The sequence below is a fragment of the Lissotriton vulgaris genome, unplaced genomic scaffold (genome assembly GCF_964263255.1).
Source record: "Lissotriton vulgaris unplaced genomic scaffold, aLisVul1.2 SCAFFOLD_1009, whole genome shotgun sequence".
Lineage (NCBI taxonomy): Eukaryota > Metazoa > Chordata > Amphibia > Caudata > Salamandridae > Lissotriton > Lissotriton vulgaris.
The window spans coordinates 33,514-47,031 of record NW_028251378.1 but is presented as its reverse complement, the minus strand read 5'-3'; the positions used below and the strand labels follow the sequence as shown (position 1 = coordinate 47,031).

The window sequence follows — 13,518 nt, the reverse complement described above, 5'->3', positions numbered from 1 at the left end:
TTGCTTAAAAGAAGAGGCACACTTACCTCATCATAGGAGCAACCCAGCCTAGCACCTAATTTAGGTCCAATGACTCCTGGATGTTGGGAGTTTGAATGCCGGACTTCCTTTTTCATATTGGAGCTACATGTAATGTCGACATGCAAAGACGTGCTGGCGCTGCGTGGTGTGCAACCTGTACGTGGCAGCCATACGGGAACAGGAAAGATTATGTTAAATTCTTTTGAGGACAAGGCAACCCAGAGAATAAATGCGGATAGTGAACAAGTGAACAAGAATATTTACATTTGTTTTGTGTATACCATAGTTTACACGTGTAAATCCTGAAACGGTTGTATGATGGAACAATGACCACTTGAACAGCTACAGTCTAAACAACTACTCCTTAACCACTACGTAGTCTAAACCACTAAAGTTTTAACAACAACTATTTTTTACAACTACTATGCCTTTACCATAATTGCCTTTACCCCATTAATGTATCTATTTTACAGGTAAGTATAAACCTATATATAATGGTGTCTGTGTGTGTGTCTGTGTGTGTGTGTCTGTGTGTGTTTGTGTGCGTGTGTGTGTGTGTGTGTGTGTGTGTGTGCGCGTGTGTCTGTGTGTGTGCGTGTATGTGTGTAATGGGTGTGTATGTACTTGCAAAACACTTACATTTCATGGTAAATGCATGCATGCGAAAGACATGCTTTTTGAAATTAATATAGGTAAGTATTAACACTATATACATATATATATATTACCTACTGTCGGTCGCCAGTAGGTAGTTATAGTTAGGACCTAGTTTCCATAGGAAATCCACAACATTCTATTCGGAATAACTTAGGCGCTGGTGGACGAATCTTCGTGAATTTCTCCAAGAAAATGGCCTGCTTGGTTCCGCTCCTTCCCTGAAAGTTTGGGGGTGATTCGTCAAGTGGGGGCTGAGAAAAAAGGGGGGTCCCAAAACGTGTTTTCCCCATGCAATTTTCCATAGGGTCCTTTAGCCAGGGCTACAGCCCGAAAGGCTGAACGGAATTACACCAAAATGGTGTAAATCCGTTCAGTAGTTTATGAGAAAATTAAAATTAAAATCATAGCGATATCTATAGACAGAGTTCTACACGCGTACGGAGATCCATTCAGTTACGAGCGTGAGCTGCATGTTGATTTGCTGTCAACTGTCTGTCAACACTCGAAACCAGGAAGTGTTGGCGGCCATCTTGTGCCTCGGTAGAACCGAGACACAAGAAAACAGATAAACAAAGGTGAAAACGAAGAAAAGGGGGCAGGGTAGAAACACCCTGACCCCCTAGGCCTGCTCAGGGGGTCCCACAAGGACCCCCAAGGCCCCAGAAAAAAAAAATATATATATATTTTAAATCGTGGGGTACGTGTACACTGCCGATCCCCCCAAAAAAACATTAAGGCACCACTCTGCAAATGCGCCACCTGGCGTGTTTGCAGAGGGGGAAATAATTCCCCTTGAATACTGGGGGCCCCTGGGGGCCAATTAGCCCACCAGGAACCTGCAGTATGCACTAGGGGGCTGCCTTGCACAGATGTGTAAAGAGGCCACGCCCCTTTTTACACTTCTCTGCAACGCAGCCCCCTGGAGCATACTGGAGGTTCCTTGTGGGCTAGTTGGGCCCCCAGGGACCCCCAATATGCAAGGGGAATTAGTTCCCCCTCTGTAAACGCGCCAGGGGGCTGGGTTGCAGAGAGGTGTGAAAAGGGGCGTGGCCTCATTACACCTTTCTGCAATACAGCTCCCTGGCGCATACTGGAGGTTCCTGGTGGGCTAGTTGGACCCCAGGGACCCCCAATATGCAAGGGGAATTAGTTCCCCTCTGTAAACGCGCCAGGGGGCTGCGTTGCAGAGAGGTGTAAAAAGGGGCGGGCCTCATTACACCTCTGTGCAACGCAGACTTCTGGCGCATACTGGAGGTTCCTGGTGGGCTAGTTGGCTCCCAGGGACCCCCAGTATGCAAGGGGAATTAGTTCTCCCTCTGCAAACGCGCCAGGGGGCTGCGTTCCAGAGAGGTATGAGGCCACGCCCCTTTTTACACCTCTCTGCAACGCAGCCCCCTGGCACACACTGGAGGTTCCTGGTGGGCTAGTTGGCCTCAAGGGACCCCCAGTAGGCAAGGAGACTTAATCCCCCAACTTATAACACGCTATGGGTCACGTTTGCACAGTGATGAAGGTAGGGGGTGGGGCTTGAGGTGATATGTGTGCAAACATGCCTTGTGGCGCGTTTTAAGTTGGGGAATTAATTCCTCTTCAATCCAGAGGTTCCCTAGGGGCTAACTAGTCCTACATGTACCTCCATTAAGCGCCACGGAGCTGCGTTGCAGCGTGTTGTAAAAAGGGGGCGTGCCCTCTGAACACCTCTCTGCAACACAGCTCCCTGGCGCATACTGGAGGTACCTGGTGGGCTAGTTGGCTCACAGGGGACCTCAGGATTGAAGAGGAATTAATTCCCCAATCTAAAACGCGCCACAGGGCGTGTTTGCACACATGTCACCTCAGGCCCCGCCTCCTTCCTTCACTATTGAGCACAATATTCCTCTAAAATCAGCGGAACTACGAATTCCGATTTACTCACCTGTTATCATTTGAGACGTCAGTGCTGCATCTTTGAGTCCAGTACGGACCCTGAAAAGTAAATCTAAGCGTACTTACCAGTAACTTGTATTTCCTTCCATAGGAATCTATTGTGTGGTTTTCACCAGAAAAGTTTCTAAGTTTTTTTTTTTTTTGAAACGTACAAATTTTCCTCTAAAGTCAGCCGAACTACGAATTCTGATTTACTCACCTGTTATCAGGAGAGACCTCAGTGCTGCATCTTTCAGCCCACTACTGATCCTGAAAAGTAATTCTAAACATACTTACAGTAACTTGAATTTCCTTCCATAGGTTAACATTGACTGGTTTCACTTGGAAATTCTTCTAAGTGTGGAGTTTTGGAACTTTAAAAAATTCCTCAAAAATCAGCCGAACTATGAATTCTGATTTACTCACTTGTTATCAGGAGAAACATCAGTGCTGCATCTTTCAGCCCACTACTGATCCTGAACAGTAATTCTAACCATACTTACAGTAACTTGAATTTCCTTCCATAGGCTAACATTGACTGGTTTCACTTGGAAATACTTCGAAGTGTGGAGTTTTGGAACTTAAAAAAATTCCTCAAAAATCAGTTGAACTACGAATTCCAATTTACTCACCGGTTAACAGGAGATACCTCCGTGCTGCATCTTTCAGCTCACTACTATTCCTGAAAAGTAAATTTAACTGTACTTACCAGTAACTTGAATTTCCTTCCATAGGATATCATTGCCTGCTATATAAAATATATATAAATAAAAAAAATATTAAATAAAAAAAATATTACAATTTCAATATTTTTAAAAACATTTTATAAAAAATATGTAATGTAATTTAAAAAATAAAATATCTAAAAATAAATACTTAAAAACAATGTAGTAAATTAGTATAAAAAAATAACAATTAATATATTTAAATATTATCATTTACAAAACCTTTGAAATTCACTGAAAAAACCATAGGTTTCAGCCACGTTATAGTTAGGAATTAGCATTTAAAAAACCTTTGAAGTTCACTGAAAAAAACATAGGTTTCAGTCACGTTATAGTTAGGAATTAGCATTTAAAAAACCTTGGAAATTCACTGAAAAAACCATAGGTTTCACACATGTTCTAGTTAGCTGGGCATTTCACTCATACAAAACCATTAAAATTCCCCCGTTATAGTTAGTTCAGCTAACTATAACTCGCGCGCCCGCAATGCACTGCTGATGAAGTCACATATTACATCACTCATGACATGGTCAGTGACATCACTCATGACATCACTCATAACATCACTCATGCCATCTCAAATGACATCACATATATATATATATATATATATATATATATATATATATATATATATATATATATATATATATATATATATGTACACACACACCCCTATACTATACTATACCCCTGTACTTAATGTTATGAAATCCCTTTTCACCCAAAAACCTACACCCACCCCAAACCTTACAAACTCCCTTTCCACCCAAACTCCTATACCCACTCTAAACCCTATGAATTCCCTTCCCACCGCAAAACCCACACCCACCCTCAACAATAAAATACACTTGCAATCCCAAAAACCTATACCTACCCAAACCCTAAAATTACCCTTGTAATTCCCAAAACCCATACCCACCCTAAAATTACCCTTGCCACCCAAAAACCCATACCCACCCTTAACCCTAAAAATATGCTTGCCACCCAAAAACCCATACCCACCCTAAAATTACCATTGCCACCCAAAAACCCAAGCCCATCCAAAACGTAAAAATACCCTTGCCACCAAAAACCCATACCCATCCTAAATCCTAAAATTACCCTTGCCACCTAAAAACCATATTTACCCTACACCCTAAAAATACCCTCACCACCCAAAAACCCATACCCACCCTAAACCCTAAAATGACCCTTGCCACCCAAAAACCCATGCCCACCCAAAACTTAAAAAGTACTCTTGACACCCAAAAACCCATACGCACCCTAAACCCCAAAATTACCCCTGCCACCCAAAAATCCATGCCCACCCAAAGCCCTAAAAATACCCTTGCCACCCAAAAACCTAAACCCACCCTATATATATATATATATATATATATATATATATATATATATATATATATATATATATATATATATTATATATATATATATACTACTTACCTTTAATACTTACCAAAATACTTACATTTTATTGTAATTTTTTTTACTATGTATTTTTAGGTCTCGTGACCTATTGAGGGAGCGAGAATTCAAGTAGCCAAAATCCTCGTCAAACCAAGGGCTTTCTGCTGCGGTTTTCTTGAAGTTCACGTGAATCACGTGAGCAAACAAGCACGAGCATTCACAGCACATCAAAGGGCTTCTCCTCCCCTAATTATTCATGGCCGGCCGCAGGCCGGCCGTACTTTCAGTTTCCCGGCCGCTCTGCATTAACAGGTACGTGTTATTTCACTTTTCTCCGTGCGTGCGCCTCCCTCGTGGTTTTCACCCAGTGAGCCCAACCCACCCCCCCCCCTTGCATTTCCTGTACTTGTTTATGTTAAACACTACCATGTTGTTCTCCTGGCTCGGTTGTTGACTTGGATTTTCATATTAAAGTCGTGCTTGATACCTTGTATTTAAGACCTTTTCAACACCTCGCATTTACTGCACTCGGTAAGTGCATCCTAGAGCCAGTGGAGACTTGTATGGTTTGCATTCGTATTGTAAAAGTTACAGTAAAGGCTGCAACCCTCATCGCCGCTCTCCCCGCTCCGCCCCCTCCCCTGCCTGCCGTGTCGCATTTCTCCTCCCCCCTCCCCTTCTCTGCCTTCTCTCCGTCTTGTTTGTAATCTTGTTATCTATTTGTTTTCCGTAGGCTGGCCTCGTATAATTAGTTTCTTTATGTTAAACACTGCCATGTTGTTCTCCTGGCTTGGTTGTTGACTTGGATTTTCATATTAAAGTCGTGCTTGATACCTTGTATTTAAGATCTTTTCAACACCTCGCATTTACTGCACTCGGTACGTGCATCCTAGGGCCAGTGGAGACTTGTATGGTTTGCATTCGTATTATGTTGTTCTCCTGGCTCGGTTGTTGACTTGGATTTTCATTTTAAAGTCGTGCTTGATACCTTGTATTTAAGACCTTTTCAACACCTCGCATTTACTGCACTCGGTACGTGCATCCTAGGGCCAGTGGAGACTTGTATGGTTTGCATTCGTATTATGTTGTTCTCCTGGCTCGGTTGTTGACTTGGATTTTCATATTAAAGTCGTGCTTGATACCTTGTATTTAAGACCTTTTCAACACCTCGCATTTACTGCACTCGGTACGTGCATCCTAGGGCCAGTGGAGACTTGTATGGGTTGCATTGGTATTGTAAAAGTTACAGTAAAGGCTGCAACCCTCATCGCCTCTCTCCCCACTCCGCCCCCTCCCCTGCCCGCCGTGTCGCATTTCTCCTCCCCCCTCCCCTTCTCTGCCTTCTCTCCGTCTTGTTTCTAATCTTGTTATCTATTTGTTTTCCGTAGGCTGGCCTCGTATAATTAGTTTCTTAATGTTAAACACTGCCATGTTGTTCTCCTGGCTCGGTTGTTGACTTGGATTTTCATATTAAAGTCGTGCTTGATACCTTGTATTTAAGACCTTTTCAACACCTCGCATTTACTGCACTCGGTACGTGCATCCTAGGGCCAGTGGAGACTTGTATGGTTTGCATTCGTATTGTAAAAGTTACAGTAAAGGCTGCAATTTGCTAATGTCCAATTACGGAGGTCCCACGTGGTGTATGTTTCCGTAATCTAACCAATTCAAGACAAAGGCATTTTTATGCGAGTGCATTTTGGTCAAAGTGAGAAAAATAATTATTTAATAGATGGCTGTAACTGAGGCACACAAAGAAATTGGTTGACCATATTAGGATCTGACATTTTTTGTTTACAATAAATCCATGGAAGATAGATTGGTACCACAAGCACCACAGTCGATTTGGTAGCTATGACGAGGATGTGCTTCTTGATTGATTTACATTTGAGAAAATTATGGAACTTTCACTGTTAGAGAGGAGTGCCATCTAAACCAGTAATTGATTGTATTCCTCTGTAGATGCATTACAAGTAGCAATATTACACAGGCAAATGATCAGAGTGTTGGTGTAGATGATATAGTTGTGGTGCCAGCGAAATATTTATGATCTCTAAAAGTCTTACCAAAAATAAGAAAAATAATCTTAACTACAATCCCAGAGATTCTTGTTGCAGACATATAGTCAATCAAAATGGGAGGGTTGTGTTTAAAGTACTTGGATTCAATCCAAAAGAAGGACCACACTGCAATTTCATAATCCTGCATTGACTGCTGCAGGCAAAACGTTCTGTTTCCTTACAAGGCCTGAAATCTTGCTTTTGATCGTCCGAAAAGTCCCAGTATTCCAGATGGCTTGATAACCAATTAGGCATAACCTTTATCATTAGCTTTGTGCAGAATTAAGTAGTGAAATGAGCTTGAAATGATTAGTCTCAATGAAGTTGTGGTTTTTAGGGTAGGGTGACTATCCCCTCAATTAATTAGTGTGACTTTCTGTAATAAAAAGGGAAGTTATTTATGTATGTAATGGTAACAGCAGCACCGCGATTTGAGAGTTCACCCTGAGACCCTAGTATTTGTTCTTCCATACCGTCTTTAGTCCTATCGATATGACATTACCACTTTCGGAGCCATATCACTTAGGAAAATATTCTTTAACTAGGGCATCTTCCATGCAAAATCACAAAACCCCTAACCTGTTTTTTTTTTTTTAAATAGTAAGGTCTACGTAGCAGGACCCCAAAGACACAGGAAATTTTGGTAATTTGAATTGCCCTCACCAGTTATAATCAGTTACGGTACGTTATAAGCATTATGAAAAAAGTGGCACCTTGATTAACTCATTCTTTAATGAAAGGGGTTCTAGACAGCCATGATATAGCCACTAAAGATTACATAGGAATGTCTTTGTACATGCAACCTTTTTAGGTCAAAACCTGCAAGACAGCACCCCCCCCCCATTGCTTATTATTGGCTTTGTAATTCCCATTTGCTTGATTTCTATTGGCTGACTATGTTTTAGGTTGTCCAGCTTGAGTTCGTCCTTTCACTTGCCCACACTCTATTTACTGTATTCTTCAACCAGTAGTGGATTTCTGTAAGCAGGCCTTTAAATCTTGTTATTTTAGTTTGTTGTTAAAAGCCTCCGACAACCAATCAGTAAGTTAAAATAATCAAGTTACTGCTTTAGTTAAGGTTTTCGCCTATCCTCTTCAGGAATAAATCGCCATGTCTATTGAGGATGGGAATGTGCTTTATAAATATTTGTAAATACCCCCAAACTCGCCCGTTTGCGGAAGTTCGCCAGCTTTCCAAGGTATTGTTCGCCCAAGAACCTTCTCTCTTTATCATTAGGAACAGATTTCACATGTAAGCTCGAGTTTTCTAATTATGTACAATTAAACAATGCATTCTTGCACCCAAGGCTCACGTTTCCCCAGTGCGGACCCCTCTTTAAGCCTTCTATAGCTCAAAAGACCTTGTGCTGCCTACCATTCATTTTAACAAGTGTGGCAGGCGGGTACCTGCACTGCGGATTATATACATGTTTAATGAGCCTGATGTGAGGTGTACAGGACACGAGCTCTGGCATCAGGCTTGTAAACAATGACCCTGAAGGTAGATGGTAGGATGGCTCAGTGGGCTGAACACTTGGTGTTGAAACAAATAGTTATCTGCTGGTCAGGAGTTTGAATCGGACCAGCCTTCCATCATTCTGACAGTAGGTACATTTAGTTCCGCTGGATTGTATGTTAGAAATTCCTTTGACGTAAGTGATGCAGAGGTGCAGTCATATAAAAAAATAATGCATTACTATTATTATTTTTATGCTGCACAAAAGTGTGATAATAGTGAGGAGAATAGAAAACATAAATATTGTGATTAGCTTGCATTCTACACACTCAGAAATTGTAAAAGTAAATACACTTGGTGCATGTTGATGTTGTGTGTTGCTTCTTTTGGCTGTAAATTGAACAAATCACTGGTGATTTTGCGAATTTGCAGAATTTTCTTGAACAATTTACCCTTTTGCTAACCCTTAACACCAGTTCCAAAGACTTCTCATACGGTGCCACAACTGAAAGTGCTGTCTGATCTGTGTGCAGCCAACAGGGGCATTTACGCCCAGTATTCGCTCTACTTTCCAGAAATCATGGTCTTCATTACAGAGTTCCTTCCCGATGCCACTTGACAGATGAGCTTCAGGATCAAATTGGGCTTATTTTAGTGACCTACTTAAACAAGCACTGGCGTTGCCAATAGGTCTCGCAGTAGGAAAGTTGGAGCTATTGGTTTTGTAAATGACAAAGCCCTTTATGTTTTTAAAATGAAAACAAAAATAAAAGGCATTGTTATTTGCAATTGTAATAGCTCCAACTTTCCTACTGCGAGACCTATTGGCAACGCCAGTGCTTGTTTATACAGGTGTCATATACAATCTAAGAGTGCCATCTACTGGCCTTATGAGGTAATTTTAAACTTAAAAATATTATAGGTTGTTCTTAAAGCCTTGGTAGTTGTAAATGCATTAGTGGTTAAAAGACTTGTGATTCAGGGTCAGGTCGTTGTTAAGAAGTCGTGGTTCAGGTCCTTCGTTGTCAAGGAGTCATTGTAAAGGCCATTTCCCTCCTGAAACTGGTCCTGGGTTGCATGTGTTCCGGCTGAGGGAGGACCTGGTCTGGCCAGGAAGTTCGCTCTGGACGGTTTCTATTGGAGAAGGGTCAAGACTGTTTTGCATATAGCTGGGTCCGAACTGGAGAGTCTGATAGTGTGTAAAATAACAATGGTCTGGGTTGCAGCCCAGAGTGATTCCCAGTAGCTGAGATTAATTCAAGCATTCCATCCACCACTTCATTTTGTATACTTTAGAGTATGAGCAGATGAATGGCACTTTAATTGGGCTGATTGAAAGGTACTGTAGGTGTACATTTATGTCTATTTTTTAATGGAATGTTTTTGGAAAACATGATGTTGGTAAAACACAACAGCTGCCTCTTGACCGGACCTAAAACAAATACAAAAAGCACACAAAAATCACTTGTGCCTATTTTGAAGTTTTGTAATATACAGCTAGATTCATCATTGCCCCGTTTTGCGAGTCCTTAATAGCGATTATTAAGGAATCGCTATTAAGGACTTGCAAAACGGGATTCATGTAGGAATCACTAAATAAATTGCGATTCTTACACATTCCTTATTTGCGATTAGCAAATTGCTAATCGCAAATAAGGATGCAATTTCAAGGGTGCCAGGGTTGTCTAAAGGACACCCTGTAGCACCCCTGAAATGAAAATTTAGACTGATGTTGCGCACACACATGTCCAAAGGACATGTGTGTGTGTAACATACAACTGAGAAAAATGCACAAAAGTGAATTTTTCTCAGTTTTCGCTATATAGCGGCCAAAAATAGAGATTTCGCAACTTTTAAATGCTTCTTGAATTGCATTTAAGGAATCTCTAATTGAGATTCCTTAAATGCAATTATTCGCAAATATGCGATTTCTAAAAATGCGATTTTTGCATTTGGGATGATGTATCCCAAATGCAAAAATAGCGCTCGCAAAGGGCCAGATTCTCAGAATCTGGCCCTTTGCGAGCGTTTTCGGCTTGATGAATCTGGCCGATAGTCATTTAAAAAATGTGTATACATTCATTCAATGGTTCCTCGTAATTGGTACCAATAATTTTATCCACTTGATTATCTATTCTAATGCTGAGATAAGGCGCTGCTCTTACTATATGGCAGCCATTCTTGTGTTCTTTATAATTGATCACTATCTATGTCTGATCAACATTGGATCTGAACTCATATCCACATTGTTCTGCAATTATCTGAATAGTTTTCATAGCCTGTATCACACTCTTAGAGTAAACTGCCACATCGTCGGCAGAGATCTTGAGATGAACTCTATTTAGTATTACTGGTATTATGTAGTGTGAACTAATTATTAATTAAATATAGGGTAACATATAGATAGCAAATAAAAGTGGTGATATTGGACATCTCTTTCACATGCCTCAACTGATATTTATGTTTTGCAATGTCGTACCCATTGTGACTATCTTGTCATCGGTGTAGTGTATAATGTTTGTATGCGGTTCATGAATTTTCTGGGAAAACACATTCAATCCATAGTGGCCCATAAAAATCCCCAAGACACCAGATAAAACACTTTTACAGCATCTAATAGTACCATGCCAGCCAATTGGAGAGATTACAGATGGACAAATGAATGCGTTGTTGACAAATGTTATTGTCTTTTTTAAGTCATTTCCGATTTTTAAATTATGAATTTTGTATGATGCAAGTTTTTTTAGTAATTTTTAACTTGATGTATATGTGATACAAAATAATTTTTCATTAAATAGAACCATACGTTTTTTGATATCCTTTTAACTTCTGATCCCATTACTTCAGGTTTGATGTATGGGAGTGGATGTGGAGTGTTTATTAATCTATGTACCCAAAGGGAATTTTATTTTTGACATGGAGTCATAAGCGGTGCCATGTCCTTTTTGGTTTTGTTGGCCCCTCTCACTTTATTTCAGATTTATTGCTTTCAGCACAGATGTTCTATATGGATTTTGGTTTCTGTTCTGTTGTCTGTTTAAATCTCAAATATGGTTCTGCTGGCAGGTTGCCTTCAACTGTCCTTGATCTTCTGAGATGCTGGTATTATCGCTGTGTTACAACATTGCATCTGAATTTTGCATATTTTTTTATATAATGATATAGCGCTTCCTCGACCCGAAGGTATCGGAGCACTTTACATGATCGCCAGTTGCATTATAGACGTACACATTAGTTTTTAGGTAGGGGAGATTAAGGGACTCGTTACGATGTCGGTCAGAAAGGCTCCAAAACGGCATTTGGATTTTTCTTGTCGGAACCCATGTTGCAGACCAACTCAGAAACATTTCCGACAGACCGTTTACGATATAAGGTAACCGTTTGGTCTTTCTGACTGGCATTTGGAGACTCCGAGACAGTCCCAGCCAAATTGTACAGGTCTATTGACCGCGTTTCCAACAGATATATTACGATGTCGGATTCGGCCAGCATTTCTGAATTGGTCTGTCTGACACGAAACAGCTGTCAGAAACTGGCTTTCGGGGCCCGTAGCAGGACCCCCCTTTCACCCGGAGGCCTCCGGTTGGGGTCCATAGGGGTACCCTTGGGACCCCTCTTTACAACCATGCACAGTGTGGCCGGCACCATGGGGTGCCTGCAACAGGGTGCAACGTTTTCTGCAACCACCCCATTTTTTATTGGGAGCCTATGTTTGTCAGAACACAGACTCCCATTAAATTCAATGGGAGTCCGACCAAACAATGTTCAGAAACTTTGTAATTGGTCAGCCGGACTCTCCAAACCCGAGTCGGTCAGAACCGATTCTGACAAGGAATCGGTCTAAATGCTTTATGACCTACACCGTAATGAGGCCCCAAGTGATTTGCCCAAAATCACTGGATGTTTGTGCCTCCCGCTAGACTCAAACCTGGTTCTCTGGCTAAAAAGGAAGGCCCTTAAGTTGTTAAGCCACACCATTCCCCTAATTTAACTTGCTATGGGCATAACTAGTTGGTTTAGTGGTCCATGTTACTACTAGATTCTGCTTTGTGAAATAGATGTTCCAGTACAGACACAGAAATTGATGTTTTTATTTACTACTATTGACAGATATTCAGAGAGACAATTAACTACTCCATTATGGGTTGTGCTTTGTTCTGGCCGTCCGCATAATCACACATATGCACTTAATATATGTTAAAGGCATTGGCACATTTGACTTTTTATAATTTCTGAGTTTTTCATGATTATACCCTTCCCACAATGTTATGCCATCATTCATTGATCACAGTTATATATTTGACTATCTGATGTAGCCTTCAGCATTGTAGGTTGGATAAAAAGTCGGAGTGAATACATAATTAGGAAGACCTACATTCTTCCGAATTAATTGTGACTCTGCCAGCTAAGGCAAGCCTTTCCATAGTGCTCGCCTCAATGATTGATTCAATTCAGTCTGTCTCTATGAAACGAGTCGAGGTGTGAAGCAGATGCCCAGCTTCACAAAATATGTCTAAATTAAAATTCATACCAAAGGGGATGATGGACGGAGCGTTAGAGCAAATCAAACACTCAACCCCAGTCAACTGATCTGGGTTTAATCCATCATCATTTTTTAGCTCACTCCACCACCCCAGTTCAGACATGGCCATATCCAAATCAGTCTGACCCTGTGCCTCATGGGAACAGTCCTGCCCAAACTGCCAAGCCATGTCTTCTCTGAACCGGAAACAAGCATCCTGGGACTGGTTTCGGGTTCATAACCCTCATCAGCCAGGCTATCTTGAATCCAGTGGCAAATTGAGCAAGGGACCCACGTCTGGGCATACCCTTCCAACTCAGGGCAAACAAAGCGATACCAAAGGGGATGATGAACAGAGCGTTAGAGTAGGCCCTCAAGCCGTTAAGCCACACCATTCCCTTAATTTAACTTGCTATGGGCATAACTGGTTGGTTTAGTAGTCCATGTTACTACTAGATTCTGCTTTGTGAAATAGATGTTCCAGTACAGACACAGAATTGGATGTTTTTATTCAATACTATTGACAGATGTTCAGAGAAACAGTTAACTACTCCATTACAGGTTGTGCTTTGTTCCGACCGCCCGCATCATCACACATATTCACTTGATATATGTTAAAGGCATTGGCACATTTGACTTTTTATAATTTCTGAGTTTTTCATGATAATACACTTCCCACAATGTTATGCCATCATGAATTGATCAGGGTTATATATTTGACTCTCTGATGTAGCCTTCAGCATTGTTAGTTTGATCAAAAGT

At 41.1% G+C, this 13,518-nt stretch overlaps 1 protein-coding gene across 1 annotated transcript in view; it reads left to right on the top strand.

Annotated features, from left to right (window-relative positions):
- GRTP1 (growth hormone regulated TBC protein 1) overlaps positions 1–13,518 on the top strand; it is a 679,757-nt gene that overhangs the window by 664,904 nt on the left and 1,335 nt on the right. The gene's annotated exons all lie outside the window — the stretch shown is intronic.